This window comes from Amblyomma maculatum, chromosome 10, assembly GCF_055883805.1.
Source record: "Amblyomma maculatum isolate TAMU_Amacu chromosome 10, ASM5588380v1, whole genome shotgun sequence".
Taxonomy (NCBI): domain Eukaryota; kingdom Metazoa; phylum Arthropoda; class Arachnida; order Ixodida; family Ixodidae; genus Amblyomma; species Amblyomma maculatum.
In genome coordinates, this window is record NC_139353.1 from 15,025,640 (window position 1) to 15,042,843 (window position 17,204).

Consider the following 17,204-nt stretch of genomic DNA (forward strand, 5'->3'; position numbering starts at 1 on the left):
CTTGGGGGGTCTTCCTCCTCGGGTACTCGTCGTTGGTCGGGCCCAAAAGACTGTGGGCCGCCGTGCTCGCGAGGCGGCTGGCACTTGCGGCGACTCGTACGTCATATTAGGCTGCTGGCCAACTGTGGTCGGCACTTCACCATCTTCGCCGGCACGCGTCATCTTTTGTTGTAGGAAATAAAATGATCACAAAAGCAAGCTCGCCCCGTTCTGTCATTTTTTCGGATGAAAATGGTAATTTTAAAAATTCCCGTCAGGAATACTTCCTAACAATCAGCAAAATAGCTTTCACGGCTATTACTTGTTAGTCGCCTGTTTATTGCTTTCAAGCCTGAATCATTGAATCATGCTCATTGGTAGCTAATAATTTTTCAAAAAAAAAACAAAAAAAAAACACTTGCTCTAGAAGCTCAAGAGTTCAGTTGGGTTTATATTTGAGTGCCCTTCCCTCCGCCGTGTTTTTTTTTTCTTTTTTCTTTTTGGGGTTTTCAATTGCCTGGAAACATTGGCTGCAATGGGGTGCAGCTGACTCTTGTTACAGAGCCGCACAACTGGTTTTATGTGCTTTGATATGTGTGCCCAAAACAGTTTCAATAAACGCACCCAATTAAGCCGCCTCTCACACGGACGCTCCTCTCTTCTCACAGTTGCAAGCACCGAATTTAATATCGCGGAACTACAGTTTCATCTGCCATGTGGTACTTAAATAATGCACAGCTGATTGAATCAGATATTTCATGCAAACTTAATCGAATATATAATAACCAAATTTGAAGCTGCTGTTTTCAAACCAGTGACTTTATGCGCTTCTTAGCGAGCCCATAACTAAGGAAACCGCTGCTGCGACTGAGCGTGGACAGCGTTCATTATAGGAAAGAAAATGCGCTGTTAGCATTTCTCTGAGAATCTCGTCTGGTTTCATCATTATTATACAGTCCCGGCGGTCTTGCCGGATGTGTCGGTATCGCCCGCGGAAGGCGTTCAGTCTCTTTCAGCCACTTCCTTTTGCCCAGTAGGTCCAAGCGGATGCGATATAGAAGTCCTGCGTCTTAGTCTAGGGCAGAAAATTGGATCTCGGTTATTCTCAGTCTCGAGCACTTCGCCTTCTTTAAACACAGTCGTGTTCTGCGAAAAAACCTGAAATACTTGTGAGAGCGCGGTTGTTCGGGGCAACTCTAGTCTAACATGTTGTGCATGTTGATATGACTTTTAAACGAGACCGCCTTTTTCGCATATGTGTGCCGCACAGTGACATTTCGTTTAGCTTGTACCTTTATTTTAAATGGTACTTCCGATAATCTGCCTAATGGCTTTTGGCCGCCGATATCTCGAAGCCCTTACAGTGGGCTTTTTAATAGTCATATTAAATGCTAAAGACGTAGAAAATATTTTCTTTCTTGCATGTTCCTTGAATTCAGTTTATTAAACTCACTTCAGTTTGATAAGTCGCAATGTAATACGAAGTGCACAACAGGAACCAAGCATGGCGTAATTTAGAACGTGCCTCGATTTAGATGGCACTATCTTTTAACGACTGCTGAGGAGGAGGAAAAAAAAAGGGGGGGGGGGGGGGGGGCTCGTTTATATTGCCCTGTGTCATTACAAATCTTATATCCCAACAGCGTTGTCTGCGTTGCGGGGCCTTGTCAGGCGTTAATACTATTTAGTGAAACGGGTACAGTCGTAAAACTGCGGATATGTAATTCCAAGAGACCTTAAGAGATTCTTGGTTGGAGGTATGGATGTGTTGGGAGAGTAGAGATAAATAAAATCGAAAACGCGACACGTAATACCTTCCTGCCTTGTTGATGTTAGTGACGGCAAACGCTCGTTTTCTTGTGTTTTTGTTTCTTTTATTATTCGTCTTCCATCGTCCTTTTCTTGCTTTCTAACGCTCATAGTCGGTGCGTCCATATGTTAACCTGCTCGGGGGGGGGGGGGGGGGGGGGATCTGATCATACCAGTCGTGAGAGGGAGAGAAAATAAACTTTCATTGCAAGAAGTGACACAGAAGCGGGTTGTCACGAGGCTTCACCTTGAAACCTAGATATTTCCTGTAGCCACTTGGTGGTACGGTTAGCAGACTGAGGCGGTAGATATGAACGGCGTATAGATAGCTATCTCCTACAATGCTCAAGGGATCATTCAAAGCAGCGTATATGTGTAGCGAGGGTGTAATTATCCGGCACTGCAATTGGGTGTATGATAATGAATAATTGCTCTTTTATTAATAGTCTGTTGGTGTTCGTGGCTGTAAGCTTCAGAAGCGCCTAAGTGTACTGCTTGTTTTGACATTTAATTTATCTGTCAGGCTGTTAAGTCTGCGCATTTGTATTGCTTCATCTTATAATCTATGATGTTTTCAGCTTTGCTGTGGTTGTCAAACATCTCGAAGTTTGTAATTGGTGATTTTACTACCCGCAGGCGTTGTGATAGCCAGCCAAACTCTTAGTTTTGGACTACCAAGTTTAAATAGCGTGGGCCTACATGGTAGATACGCATTAGTATGGTTAAAGAGCTACTTGTAATACTAATACAGTAGTCTTGGGCACTTATTAGCTGCAACAATATGGTGACAAGGAGGAATTAAAGGCTACTAGCTCTAATTTTCTCTTGACACTCCGACGACGGGGCAGTACCGGTTCCACACACGGCAGGAGGTCCTGCGAATGACTTCTGTAGCTTGTAGTCACTCCGCCATGCCATACCTCGCGCCGCCTAGAAGTCTCGTCACAGTTGTATTTGATTATATTAAGATCACAGGAAACAATGAGGCGACGCAGTCATGGCTACGCGAGGACAGTGCATTACTAATTGCCGGGTACTCGGGACGACAACCAACGATCCCTTCACCACGCGCAGAGACGCGTGTAATGTATTCCGCGTAGTCCCAGAAGGGTTAAGGCACTTTCGATTTTTCTCGGAGGTGCTCAGTCAACCGCATGTTATCGTGTGTGCGTCCCCTATAAACGTTTTTGAGAGAACCTGCTAATTGATATGATTCCCGCGAAGATTGCGGTTGCGCTAGGGGCTTATATTTTTATTTTTATTGCCTTACTCAACGTAAAACGTAAGAATTACACGCAGAAACGTTCGAATACTTCTAGCCTTCAATCCAGCGAGTACGCTCAAGGAAATCCTTCTTCCATTATGTTAGAAACTGACATCACATTTGACATGACTGAGCTGCCCACATGTGGTCCCCGTGTCCAACTCGGTGACTTCAGAAGAAAAAAATGGCTCCTTGTGGGTTTTCACTCATTTCCTTTAGGCTACGAATGTAAAGTCAGATAAATAGCACATGCATTTGTTATATACGCGTCAAAAGACACGTTTTGAGACGAGATAATAGAAATATCACATTTTCTTCAACGGATGGATTGTAATTTGGCTGAAATTTATAACGGATCTCAGTGCGCCTGAAAAATATGTAGGAAACTGCAGTTTTAGTTAACCAATTCTGCACGCATTTTTTCAAACGTTCGTGGAATTAGCTTTGGTAGCAAGTGCTCCACTGTACTGTGGGGCCGGTCGCATATGTCGTTTCTTATCTTCGGCCAGCCATACGGCTGGACTCTAAAATTTACAATTCTCCTGTATCTATAAATATCGCACTCAAACCACACCCCAGAAAAAGCTGCTGTCACTAGAAACGGTGCTGGTGTTGGCTTCAAAACGTAAAAAAAAAAGAAAGATGGAACACATTTGTATCTACCACCGGCCGACTTTCTCGACAGGCTCTGATGCGTCAAGGCTTCTTTTTTTTTTTTTTTTTATGCGTATCCCTGGGTGTCGGCTGCACCATCATCAACTTCAAAATGGAGTCAATTTCACTCCTGAGTCCTGACACCGTGAGTCTAGACGCAGTGGCGGGAAAATGAAAATTTTGAGTCTAATAATTTTGTTTTTCTCAGCATCGGGTGCTTCTTTTGCAACCGACAATATCATGGTCAGAAAGAGGCTAATTGCTTAATGTTACGCCGAACGGTCGAGACTGGACGCACTTCTTTTGAGTGTCTACATAGAAACAGCATAAAGGGAGGAGGGTATCCCCTGACTGTATTCTCAAATACGGATTTTCTTTTGCTGAATTTCGATTAAATAGAACGCAATACCACCAACAGTGGCCTACGTTTTCCTGGACACTCGGGGATGTTTCTAAGATTTCTAGGCTCTCGTTATCCAAAACGTTGTCTGCTCCTTTTCGAATTTCTATTTTTGACTGACTTAAGTATGTATTAATGCTATGTTTCAAAAGTGTGGCGGGGGGCTGTTTCAAAGGAAGGGATTGGGGAGGTATTGCTTGTATATGCGCTTCGTTTCTCCATTCTCTGCTCACAACAGTTGTTTCCGGCTCTCGTATACTTCCTTTGTCGTCTTCCGTGCACCTCTATTTCCATTTCTTAGAAGCCATCAACTGCATCAGGTCCCCCATATGTCGCAGTATTTCTTGCGCAAGCTGCGGTAGGCTAACAGCAATATTATGGCTGCTTATCTCCTCCTTTGTCGCTACTTTTTTGTCCTTTTTTTTCCTTCTTCCTGTTGCTTTGCACCGTCGCTCCTCCCCAATCATGCCCTACACGCAGCACTTGCTATGTAGGCCCACCTGCGCCCGCGAGTAGTAGCGACAGCAGCCGGTTCCAGAAGGACGACCACTACACATGCGTTGTGGATCATACCACCGTCATACCGCGTGTGAAACAAGTGGCGTCCTCGACAGGATCAAGCGGTCGAGCTGCGCACCCGATGTGTTCTCATGTACCACGTGTTGTTGCCATCGTCGCCGCTTTGCCCGCACACGTCGCAATGGGTACATTTGCCGTCCCGTTATTCAATAAAAATTTGCCAGGCACTTAAACCCCGCCTCTAAGGTGTGATGCAATACCGCTAATGGCTCCCTTCCGCAACTTCCTTTGCGCAACCTCTTTCACGTAAATGCGCCCCAGTACTCGCTTAATTACTAACCCCTAATTGGCGTCTCTATTATCTCATAAACACGCATTGGCATGAATATGATGTGGTAGGCTACCTGGCATGACCTAGTTGTATATATTATGTCTATGGATCCTATAGATCCCGGGTTTGGTTCACATTTCACGCGCCCATCTGAACAGAGTTACCCTCAGCAATGTTAGGGCCATTTTTTTAACCTACACCAGTTACACCGGTGTAAAGTATCTCCAATGCCTTCAATGGGGTTTTGCTACACCTGTGTAGCTGGTGTAGGTTAATAAATGGCCCAGTATATGGCCTTGTAACGTCACACAAACCGCCGACTATTCAGCGCCTTGCAAATTACTGCTTGCCGGGGATAATTAGGTCGCAGTGCTGTGGCCGGACTTTTTCAACGGTGCCTTTAAAGCTACTGCGTCAATAAGGAACAGAAAAACGGTATAGCCATTTTTAAATTCTAAGCAGTGGATTCTCGTATTCTTAGAAGTATGCCCATTATACAACCACCATCATGCCGCCGTAATAGTGCGCGCAAAACAAGTGGCGCAGTCGACAGGATAGATCGGACGAGCCGATAACTATGTGCTCTGTATCTGCGTCATTGTTCCTCGCCTCGAGAAGTGACGACTTCCCCCGCGCGCCTCCGCGACTGTGAGGCTTAAGTTACGTTTGTTGTTTTCGTTGCTAGCTAAAGGTAAAACAGGAGTCCAGAAAGGGGCTCTCATCAGAATTTCCAGCAACAATGCTTTGGACTTGGTGCTGCCTCAGCAAGACCTGACAAGGACCTTTGCCGTCTTTCTGTTTATGAGCGAAATGGAAGATTTTATTGACTGAGCTGTATATTCTTTCCTCTGTCTTTTATTACTTCATCAACAAAAACTGCGCCTAAATTGAGCTTCAGGTAACTTGTCAGCAGCTGTTCAATGAGCTCTCGCACACCCATGCTGCTTAGGTCACAAGTCTGGTGTCCACTACTTGTATTATATAGCATTTTATTTATTGTTAGCAAGCAGGAACGATCGCCGCCGGGTCAAACTTTCGTGAGTTTCGCTGCAAAAACATAGAATGCGACCTCTGTTAGGCTCTCAGCCATGGTGTCGTAAATAACATTTATATTTTTGTTCCAATAATGTAACTACTTCCCAACACAGCGATTTGTCCCCCTGGAACGAAGCGGCATTAATTCATTCTGACGCAACCTCTAGTCGGGGGCTTTAGAACAAGGCATCGTATCTGCTAGAATAGGGCAATAGCGGGGTGCGACTGTTCATGCCCAGACTGATCACCGAACCCTCGCTCATTTCTCGCAGCATTCCGCGCGTGAGCACTGCCCCCCCCCCCTCCCTCCCTGTTATTACCCCTTCCCTATAACGGCTTGGGTCCCCATATTCTGAATCTCCCTACTACAACGATACAACTAGTGCTGAGGTTCGCGAGGGTATTCGAAAGCAAATTACGCTGAAATCTTTATGCACGGAGAGAATACCGATATACGTATTTTTACAGGAGCAGACAAAAGTTGGAACTCCTTAACAGCGTACAGATTTGATGCTCGAAAAGTTCGTAATCCGACGATTGTTGCGAAGCGGTATACTTTGTATTCCTCCTTCCTTAAAGGGCAACTCCGGTGGCTTTTTCATCATTTTGTGTTTTTAATTGAATTACATTCCTCGGCACGTCCTGACTCCAACACAAAAAACCGTTTTCCAAAATTCCAATTAGAAGTATTTTTAAAAAAGAAAAACAGCAAATCGAAACCGAAACTGATTTCACGGCCAGAAACGACGTCACATTTGACGAAATGGTGACGTCATACTCAGTATTAGAAAAACACTCGTACGTGCGTTGGATGGTGAAAATAAAGTATGGAAATCATGCCGCACTGCATAAAATGTCTGAGGTAGTTCAATATAAACCTCACAATTTCATAATCACGCGGGAAGTAGACATTAACGCCTGTATACTGTTTGTGACGTCAGAAACTCAGTGTTGCCCGCAGAAATACTCTCAACTTAAGCCATGAAAACGGCATATTTTAAAGCAGTATTGCGCGTGAACGGATTATCGTAAGGCACCCAAATTTTGTAGAATGCGTCAGGACGGAGAGAAGAACCTGTGGTAAAAGTTTCACTACAATATTCGAATGTCAAAAAAATCCCCGGAGTTGCCCTTTAAGAGGGGTTCCGACGGCATCCGCTCATTTTCGGTGCACAGAGCAAACCCTTGATATTTCGTACTATATATTATTCTTATGTCTGTAGGTCGGAGAAAAATGTGTCCAAATGTCAGAGGCAGGCGGGAAGTCAATTTGCATAAAATGACGTGCATGCTGGAGAACGGTCATACTTGGGAGAAAATTTTATTTTTGAGAACAGGATGCGGGAATGAAGAGACTTGGATATCTTCTGAATCGCGCGAACGGAAAGCCACTTTTTCCGCTGATACGGTGGAGAGCATCAATGATGTTCTGTACAAAATTTATTTCGACAGCGATATCTCTACCGTTTGAAGCATTCTCACTCTGCGCACTTCGCTTGCTACACGTGCGCTTTCCACCTTCTTGAACTAGCAATTAAACTATATACGATATTGCAGTTTATTCGGTAAAGTTGAAAGTTTATAAAATTGCTGTATTGTCAAAATTCTGTTTAACAAAACTCCCGATTTAACGAAGGTATCCCGATTCCCCCTCATACGCCCATACGGTGCGATGCTTTGACTAACTCGAAATTACGAAAGCAATTTCGCGGTCTGTCCCGATCTAACGAACCTTCTTCGAAAAATGAAATTGAGAAGGTGTTAATTTCTTGTTTGTTCGCAGAGAATGCACAAAAATTTATTGTTTGCGAGCCAATGGTAACATCGCGGAGCAGCTTCGTCTTGCTTTTGTGGACCCATTTTGAATAAAGTGGAACATATGGCGCACTAACAGAACTCGAAAGCGGCAGTGTGGCACTGCCCTGACCTCTCTATATATGCGCGAGGATTCTTCAACATGGGCCGGCATGTCGACTGCACCGACTTTCCTGCCCTCTTTTTCTTTTTCTTTTTGCACTTGTTCCTGTAAAAACGAGGCCGCAGAGTCGCATCCGGCTGTCCAACCGGCGGCCTCTTGTTCAACTGCAGGAAAAAAATTTGTCAGAACCTCGGCGCCTGCGTGGCGAGCCCCCGACGACAAGAGTTCGTACATGGACCGCGTAGTCGGTGTTCGAAGCTCTTCCTGTGTCATACTTTTACACCCCCTTTTCCAAACTTTTTTTTTATCTAAGCCTGTTCTACGGAGCTCGTGGTGGGTCCGTTCAGTTCTCTTTTCTTTTTAATATTTTTAAAGATATCCCGGAAACATTTTGTTCTCTAATATATTTTTTTTTTTCTTTATCGCGCCAGCAGGGCGACATCCACCCTGGTCCATGCAGCAGTTGGCGGCGCAGTGCTGCTGCAGCAGGTTACAGAGAGGCGTATGCGTTATCTTTGATTTTATCTTTTTTTCTACCTTCAAAAGAGCGCCACAATGACGCATGTGTTCAGCACCGACCGCCGTGAACGCATGTGCAAGTGTTGGCTCTCTCTGCTAGCGGCTTGCATGCTACGCGGTAGACGCGATTGCCGCCGCAATAACGACCTCGCCAATGGCTGAGAGCGCCTGCTGCGTTAGAACAACGAGGGAAAAAAACAGCAGAGATAAAAAAATCAAAGATGATAATAATTGTAAAAGGAAAGCAGCTAGCAGCAGCCAACGCTAGCAGCGGTGCGCTTCAAGCAGTAAACGGCGACTGGCGCATATAATTCTTTTTGCGAAAAAAAGATTTATTAAAGCGGAATTGGAAACAAACGCGAGTTTGTGAGCGTTGTCGGCTTCCCGCGAAAACCTGCATAATTCCTCACGATTCAATGAGTGCATAGCGAGTGCGATCAGTGAGGTATTTCTAACGGATAAAGGATGATTGAATTACTTAGGTATACTAATTTGTACAACATCGCTATTACCAGTGCATTCAGTGACGTCATCTGGTACATCACGTTTGCCAGTAGCGATCTTCGACCATTTACTTTCGCTCGCATGTGTCTCTAGGGGTCTTCATCGATTTGGTTTAACTCTCGTTTGTCAAAGGGCTCTTCAAGGGTTTGCGTTCACTCAAATTTGTTCAAGGGTTTGCGTTCACTCAGACCGATCTTCAACGCCTTTCTTTCATGCGTGTTCTTCAGCAATTTCCTTTTACGATTTGTTTTCACTACAATTTTAGTAGTTATCGTAACACACGTTTGTCAGCAGTGATCTTCAATGATTTGCTTTAAATGCCTCTTTAACCCAAATTAAACACATGTTGACGCCCGCTGAATAAAAACAAGTTTAGATGTCATTATGTTAAAACAGCGCTAGAAACACAGACAGATAGAAAGACAAACACACATTGTCGTTCTATCTGTCCGTGTTTCTAGCGCTGTTTTAACATAATGTCCAACCAACTCGCCCAACAAGCCACTTTGCTTTAGTTTAGAGGATTCTGCAAAAGTAAAGCCAGATCTTTGACGGACTGAGCTGTAGTGCAAGTGTTTGAAAAAAGTGCGATTATCGGAAACGAATAGAACACGGATAAGGTGCATCTAAAAAGCAAGCAAGTTCAAATTCAATAACGACATGACCAAACGAAAAAAAGTATAAAGAATTTATATGAGTATTAGGAATATTTGTGCGACACAGCGAAGAGAGAGCGGCGGTTTAATAACTTCTGTAGGTAGCTCTCGAAGGAGGTAAAACTGATTTCCATTAATGAGAGATGAGCAAGGCGATGTCATTTTTGTCAACTATTTGACTGCCATGTCAAATGTATACATATATATTTTGCTTGCTACACGAGACGGCCATCAATAAAAAAACGCCAAATTTCAGTAGCTGGGTATGAGTCATTGGCTCCGAAATTTGACTCAAAGGTAAAGCTTCCTGAAGCTGCCTTTGCTCTGCTGCATCACTTAGTCTTGGAGATCATGCATGAGTGTTATGAACTCCATCTGTACAAACGGACCCCGTCGTATATCCCTCTATTTTCCTTCCTACTCAGACCGATCGCGACAGCAAGCTGTGCGGCTTTGGAGTGTACGTGGCTTCCTTTTCAAACAGTCGTAGCAGTAAATTGCGTCTAGCTTTATATTGAAACATCGTTCCAGCTATTAAAAACTGTTCTAAACCTTTAACGCAATTTCTATTTCTTTCGAATAATGTTGGAATCGAAATATTTCATTAACACTAGAAGGAAAATAGAAGGATATTCGATTCGATATTAGAATAAATAATAATAATTGGTTCACAGGAAAAGAAAGGCGCAGTATCTGTCACACTTGTCCGTGGACACCTGATCTGCGCTGTAAAGGAAGGAAGGTGGGAGTGAAAGCAGAAAGACAGAAAGGGGTGCCGTAGAGAAGGGCTCCGGAGTTTTTTCGACCACCTGGGGATCCTTAACGTGCGCTGATATCGCACAGCACACTGACGCCTCTTCATTTCGCCTCCATCGAAATGCAGCCGCCGGGCTACTCCAGCACAGTATAGTCGGACAGATTGCGCAATTCGCACACCTGTGTTTAACGCAGTTTAGATTTTCTTGGTCTTTAATTAAGTGCGAAGCAAGCAAGTTTGAAATTTTACAATGAATGTGGTGTACGTAACTGTATAGGTCTTTGAGAGGGCCGAGAAAGCGGGTGGGCGTTGTTCACCTGCACATCAGATGTGCGTAAACTTATATAGAGTGCGTTTTACGAGTGTATTCACGGAGCCTGCCTTGCTTAGTCGTTCCTGACCTCAACCGTAACGCGTGTCCTGTACTATCACTTTTTTTTTTTTTTTCGGAGGTGCTTTGATGTAGTGGCCGGACATGAAGTTTTTGGAGGATATAGCGCACAAGCCCCATACCCTGTCCCCACTACCTTTTTTTTTTTTTCTTACCAGAACGATATCTTTTTATTTGATGTTGCTGACGGCCGGATACCGTTAGAAGGCTGGATGTGCACACTGACCGCTGGGAGGGCATAACCAAGAGCGATCATCCTGTCCCCTCATCGCATCCGGTATGAATGACCGACTGCTCATTTCTTTGCTGCATTGCTGACTTTCAGTCTGATCCAAGCACGGCATCCGCTATTGGTTCGGCTGTACGCACATCTCAAGTCCAGAATTCTGGGGCACGTTTTAATTGTGAGAGAACTGTGCGATGTTATTATAAGATTCAGTTATGCACATGTTGATGGATATGTGGTATAAGCTTCCGCGACGTTGCAAAAATTTGTTTTTAAAGTGTCGTCTTCGATTGTAGCAAGCAGTTAAAACGGCCGTAACTTTCCTAGTAGACTTTGTTCTCGAACGCAGTCCTGAGGCAACTGTGAAATATTGTAAGACAGTGTTTGTTATTATATTTGGTGCAAATTATTTAGGCATCAAAAGCGTAGCAATGGTTTGCTTCTGAACTTTATCCAGTGCTAATAAAACATTGATCTCATGGTTATAAAAAAACAATGGGGCGCGGTTTTAAAACTTTCCTTCCGAGAGAAGACCCGCAGATAAACTGATCGGTGTAGCGACGATGAACAATGCATGAAAAAATTACATTCAAGAGCTGTAATTCCCGGAAAGTGCCCAAAATTTCTTGGGATAATACAGCCATGTTGGCACTGCTTTGTCAGGCACTTTGCAAATTCACCTTCCGGAGCAGCGCACCAGGGATCGCGGTGCGTGGTGCGTTTTACAGATATTTTCTCATAACTTTTTTTTTCATGCTGTATCTGGTACCTGGCACTCTACACAGGCTTTCGATACGCGGTGGGCTGAGAATCTCCATCTGGTAGCGATACCCATTACGCCATGCAATCTGCTGGCACTTCTTGCTTAGCGGGGCTTCAGAACAGTGGACGCTCATTACGCTTTCATGTTTTAGTGGTCCGGTGCAGTGAATTTCACTGTATTGCGTTTGGAACTCAGTCCGGTTTCCATTTGTTACCACTGGCAGCATACATGGCAGTAATTGAATTACAGTAATGAAATTACTGTAATTTAATTACTTTTTCGGTGATTTGTAATGTAATTAATTACTTTTCGGTTTGGTAAATTAGTAAAGTAATTAATTACTTTTTGGTAATAATTTTGCAGCAAAATTAATTAGTAACGTAATTTAATTCCTTTTCAAAACTAATTTTGCCATGTATGACTGGCAGGCAGTCCATCCTTTTGCATATCATTTACTTGATCTGCGGCCGTATCTGCATCGTAGACGAGGCGCTCGGTCGCACTAGGATGTGTGGTTATTGGCGCGCGACTCAGTTGTGTGCGCGACTTGTTTACATTCTTCTATTTTGTGTGGTACTGTGCACTTCATATCTGTCTTTATGAGCACCTTATTTTCGCGACAGTGGTAGATTAGATCGAAGTAGGAAACAATGATTATGAAGATGGAAGTATAGGCCCGGTAGCGGTAACTTTGTCTTTTCTGGCAGGCAAAAGAAAAAAAAAAGTTCGCGCCAGGAATCAAAATTGGCGTCGTTTGATGGGAGACTAAGGGGGGTGCTGACGAGAAGTTAAAAAAAAAAAAAGAAGAAGAAGAAGAAGAAGAAAAAGAAAAACAAACGTACATGGGTGCAGTAATTAGCATACATTAAGAACCGCGAAAATGAAAGTGACAGACGCGGAGGAGGTGTGAGACATGAAAGGGGAGAGGAGGCGCTAAGGCGGGGGACGAAACAAGAACACTGCCGTTCTCGTTCCTTTTCTTATTTCCTTTTTACTTTTCTCGTTTCAACGGACTGCGCGTCTGCTTCATTGAATCGCTCCGGCAGAAAAGAGAGTGAGATGAAAAAATTAAACGCAGTTTTCGAAGCAATGCGGAATTAATTACGCACGCCCGAACCCTCGTGGTACGTCCACTCAGAGGGCGATAAAGCGATACTTTCTTTTTACTCTTCTCACTCCCTTATACAACGCTTTGAATAACGAACTGCCCGTTTATGTATGTTTTGTTTTGCCATGAATCCCAGCCATTTTTTTCTCCGCCTTTCTTTTGCGTCCTCTTACTTTTTCTCAGCTAATCTGCGGCCACAGCTCGACGCCACTACGATTCGTTTTCTCTCGTCCGTCTCGTTGCTATCGCCACTTTTCCGCGCTCGCGTCCCATCGAAATAGCGTGCATCGCTTAGACGCCGCCCGCTACAAATCCAAGGCGCTGAGGTCGCAATATATTCGCACATTGTTGGCGATCGGTAGGCAGTAAGTCGGCGACCGTTATTGAGCAGCGTTCGAATGTTCCTGCCAATCACTTTCAGCTCTTACTTACAGAAAAGCAGTGTGAATAGCATTTACCTCCAATTAGACCCGATGCTGACTTCAAATGGTTTCCAGGGTGCTGCACGGTTTTGACGGGGCGCAGTGCGTAGCGGTTTTCTGAAGAGAGCCTAGAGACGTATACATGACGATTGATAGCGATACAGTATACGTTATTGCACTTTTTTTCTCGGAACTTCGCGGGATTTACGCGAGAAGTTGTCTTTATACTCGCCCTTAATGAGCGTGCGCCGGTCTTTTTTTCTATTCAAGCCCTCCGTTCATTTTGCGTGGTTTGTAATGTTCTTCTCTTCCTCTGGCCTCACACTTGGCGGCCCGCTGAATAACATTTGAATCCAAGAAAAAAGAGAGAAGAATGCGAACTGCGTATCCGTGGCGATAACTAGGCGCTAAACGTTTCTTTCTGCTCTCGTCTGTGGCGGCGAGGAAAGTTGAGTACGTTGTCGATTCGTGATAAGGGATTGCGGGGACACTGGGCCCCTTTTGTATTTTATTTACTGTGTGTACGTTTCTGTGTTTCTTTGTATATGTGTGCGTGCGCGTGTTTGTGTCACCCAGGAGCAACTATGCAACGTGACGGCTTGCGATAAGCTTCTCGAAGACAAGTCCCCTTGACAAATCGGGCTTCTCTGTTTTGATTTTACGTCCATTTTTCTGGCCCTCACTTTCAGCGTTACAACTGGCATTCGTTATTGAGAGGGAAATTCTGAACGTTCGAGTCCTGTATATGCCATCATTGAAGCGGAACCTTTGAAACGGTGCTTAATGAAGCGTCCCTAAGCGTGTGTGATGTTATAAACCCAGGTATAACAGGGTGCCGATTGTTGATAAGCGTTTTTTCTTGCTCCGTCCCTTATGTCTTGTAGACTCATATTACCTTGGTTTGCAGTTGTACCGACGACCATCAACGAAAGATGAGCCTAAATACAAATTAAATAATATAAAATACTTGTGTTTCTTACACTGCCTTTGCGGCTTTCCAAACGTCGCGCCCTCTTCCGTTGGTGCTGTTTTTCACTTTCTTGTAGTTGGGCTCAAGCTTCCCTCAATGATCGGCTGGTACGTTACTATAGTCTATACTAATAAGTAATGAGTCACTGTAGCCTATACTAGCACAGGAGTGGGTTAATTGGAGGAATATGGGAGAGGCCTTCGTCCTGCAGTGGACATTGTCTGGCTGATGATGATGAGATGTCCCAGATTAGCTGCCGTGTAAATTATTCCATAATGTTAAAAAGGATTCTACAAACTAGCAGAGTCATACAGTAGCGGTATAGCAGTCAACATTACATCCACCGAGCTAGAGTATCAATTTGAATGAAAGGAAAGAAGAAAATGGAACAAAATAAAAAAAAAATGTTGGCACCGCCTCTCAGTAGATTCATTGTTGTGAATTAAAAATTCAGCTGTCATTTGCCGAAGGCTCTATTCAGTTCCTTTTCTTTTTTTTTTTCTTTTTTTTCCCCCCGCCCTATGAATGTGGTGAATCCGGCCTCAGACAGTGCGACGATCCTTGACATCGTACGCGATCGTCCCGCGGGTTCTCATCGCAGACATCCCGAGACGACTTTATAAACGCCTCGACGGGTACGAACAGCGTCTGTCGAAAATTTCTCACAAGTCTTTGCGCTCCCAGTTAAAGGGTAGGAAAAGGGCAGCGGCCGCTTTTGCTCGAATCTCTCTATTGTCTTCGCCTCCGCACATATATATCTTGTTTCTTTTTCCTCTCGCGTCGCTCTCTTGCTCTCCCGTTTATCTGCATTTTGTTTCGCCTTATTCCTTCCATTTGTTTCTCTTTCGCCTCACACATTCGCCGGACTCTCACGATTGTGGAACTGCCGGAACAATCGTTCGATACGTCTTCATAATGAGAGTGTTGCGACGCGCGCCAGCTTGACTTGTCTCCGCTGCAACCCTTGCCCAAGGCTTCGCTCGTTCGCCTTTTCTTTTTTACCTCCCCGCTCTCTTTTCAACACATTCTTCAAATCTGTCTCACATAGATGCGCGCGCACCACTTCGATTGTTAGCTTTTTTTTTCTCCTTCGTTTTATATCTTCATCTGGCCGCATAGCTGTCACATATTACTGCCTTACATAGACGCATCGACTGAAAAACACGAAAGTCTCGAGGTTTTCTTCTTGTTTGCTAGAGATCGAGCCCGTCGGCAAAGAAGAAGCCCCTCCCCTTCAAATATCTCCCTGGCCGCTGCACTCTATTGTTTCCTGCGCGATTTGAAATGACCAAGAATTTGTTTGTATCTTCTTTTTCTTCCTTTTCATGTTTATTCTCCTTTTTAGTGTTTGGCTTCATCCTTTTTTCCTTTTTTTTTCTTTTTTTCTTTCGGTAGAGCTCCCTGTCGCCTTTGTCCGGTTAGCGTGTGAGGAAGAGTGATCATGCATGTTTGCTTAGCTTACTTTCAAAGTTTTAGACCGTAAAGGACAGTTCGTGAGCTTTTGCGTAAAACGCATGCGCATGTTCTTTTTGTAACAATGCCGGGCCAACAGCGGCTGGATGGGTGGCCTACCGTTTGAGTGTGAAACGAACTCGCCTGCGTCACTTCGTCTCTTCATGATATGCGCACTGCAAGTGCATATATCTTGTTCTAAAGTTCCTGGGGAGTTCATTTTCACCTCTCTTTTTTTTTTTTTCTTTGTCAAGCGCTCTGCTATCTAGATTCATCATATGCGTTACTGAAATTATTCTCCGAGGCCATGCACGAATAGCAATTTCTTTCACTGCTACAGCTATAGCTGTTCGTTCTTGTGATACGCTCGTTAGGTTATAGCTTTAGTATCGCACCACTTGTTCCGTTTGTGAGGCTATAGCATAAGAACAAAGCATGCTTTTTCTCTTACTACTTATGAGCTTAAGAGACGATCTTGTCGAGGACTGCGGAAGATCACAATTAATAATCAGTTATAGTCTAAAACAAAGATAAAAAAAGTCCCATCATTCAAGCGCCATGCATGTTCGCTGTTAAACGCAGGATTTAAATTCGTGTGATCAACCAGAGCTTCCTTCCCAGCCCACGTGTGTGGTTATTCACTACAATCATAGGGCCAGGGTAGGGAAATATTGCGACAGAGGCCGATTTTGGGTTGGCGACCTCGCAATATTGAAATGGGCTTAAGACTATAAGGGTTGCAGCTTGCAGGAATCTCTTAGACAGCGCAGCCAAGCCCTTCTGGGACCGTCGACTTCACCTTCTTATATGTATGACAAACAATTATATTATATAATATACAATTATATAAAATATTATATATGAAAAACAATTTTTATTTGAGCATTCCCCTCTTCCTTTCCACGCATGCCCTACATTTATAAGTACGCTGTGGCGCGCTTAGTTCACTGTCCGGTTTTATTCATCATCGTTGCTTTTTCGGAGGTAAGCTCGTGAGCTCAACTTTCCTGCGAGTGGAAAAAGAAAAAAAAAATGTATGGCTTGCATCGTCTTCAGTTACGTATAACAGAACCATCCCCAACGAAACTGAAGACATTAAAGGGCGGCTATTTATTGAAAGGAAATCAATATTGATCCAGAAGCATGTTTGTTGTGTTGTCTTTTTATCGTGCCCGGATCTATTGCGCTGTATTAGGAAATAACTGCGAACCCACTAGCCCAGACCAAGATCCTCACTAGTAAGGACAAATCCATCCATCTTTTGTTCCCTGTAAAGGTCCATTGTGTCTACTTCGTTGTGGCTATATGTGATCTTCCTCTCATAGAAAATGCTGCGTTTACTGTTTGAGAGAATTTATTCGGAACTTTTCCTGTCACCCCATTCGGACAGATGCCATCGAGATGGAAAGTACTCCGTATAGTCAGTGTTTGAAGTTAATGGCCACACAGCCTAGCCCCTGAAATCGGCGGCTTAATCGTCCTGACGCACAGAAGAGCGCTACAACTAGACGAGGGGCGAGCCGGTGA

General features: G+C 44.1%; 1 pseudogene across 1 annotated transcript in view; it reads left to right on the forward strand.

The window, feature by feature from the left end:
- Positions 1-17,204, forward strand: part of LOC146175657 (BCL11 transcription factor A-like) — a 553,058-nt pseudogene that overhangs the window by 7,863 nt on the left and 527,991 nt on the right. The gene's annotated exons all lie outside the window — the stretch shown is intronic.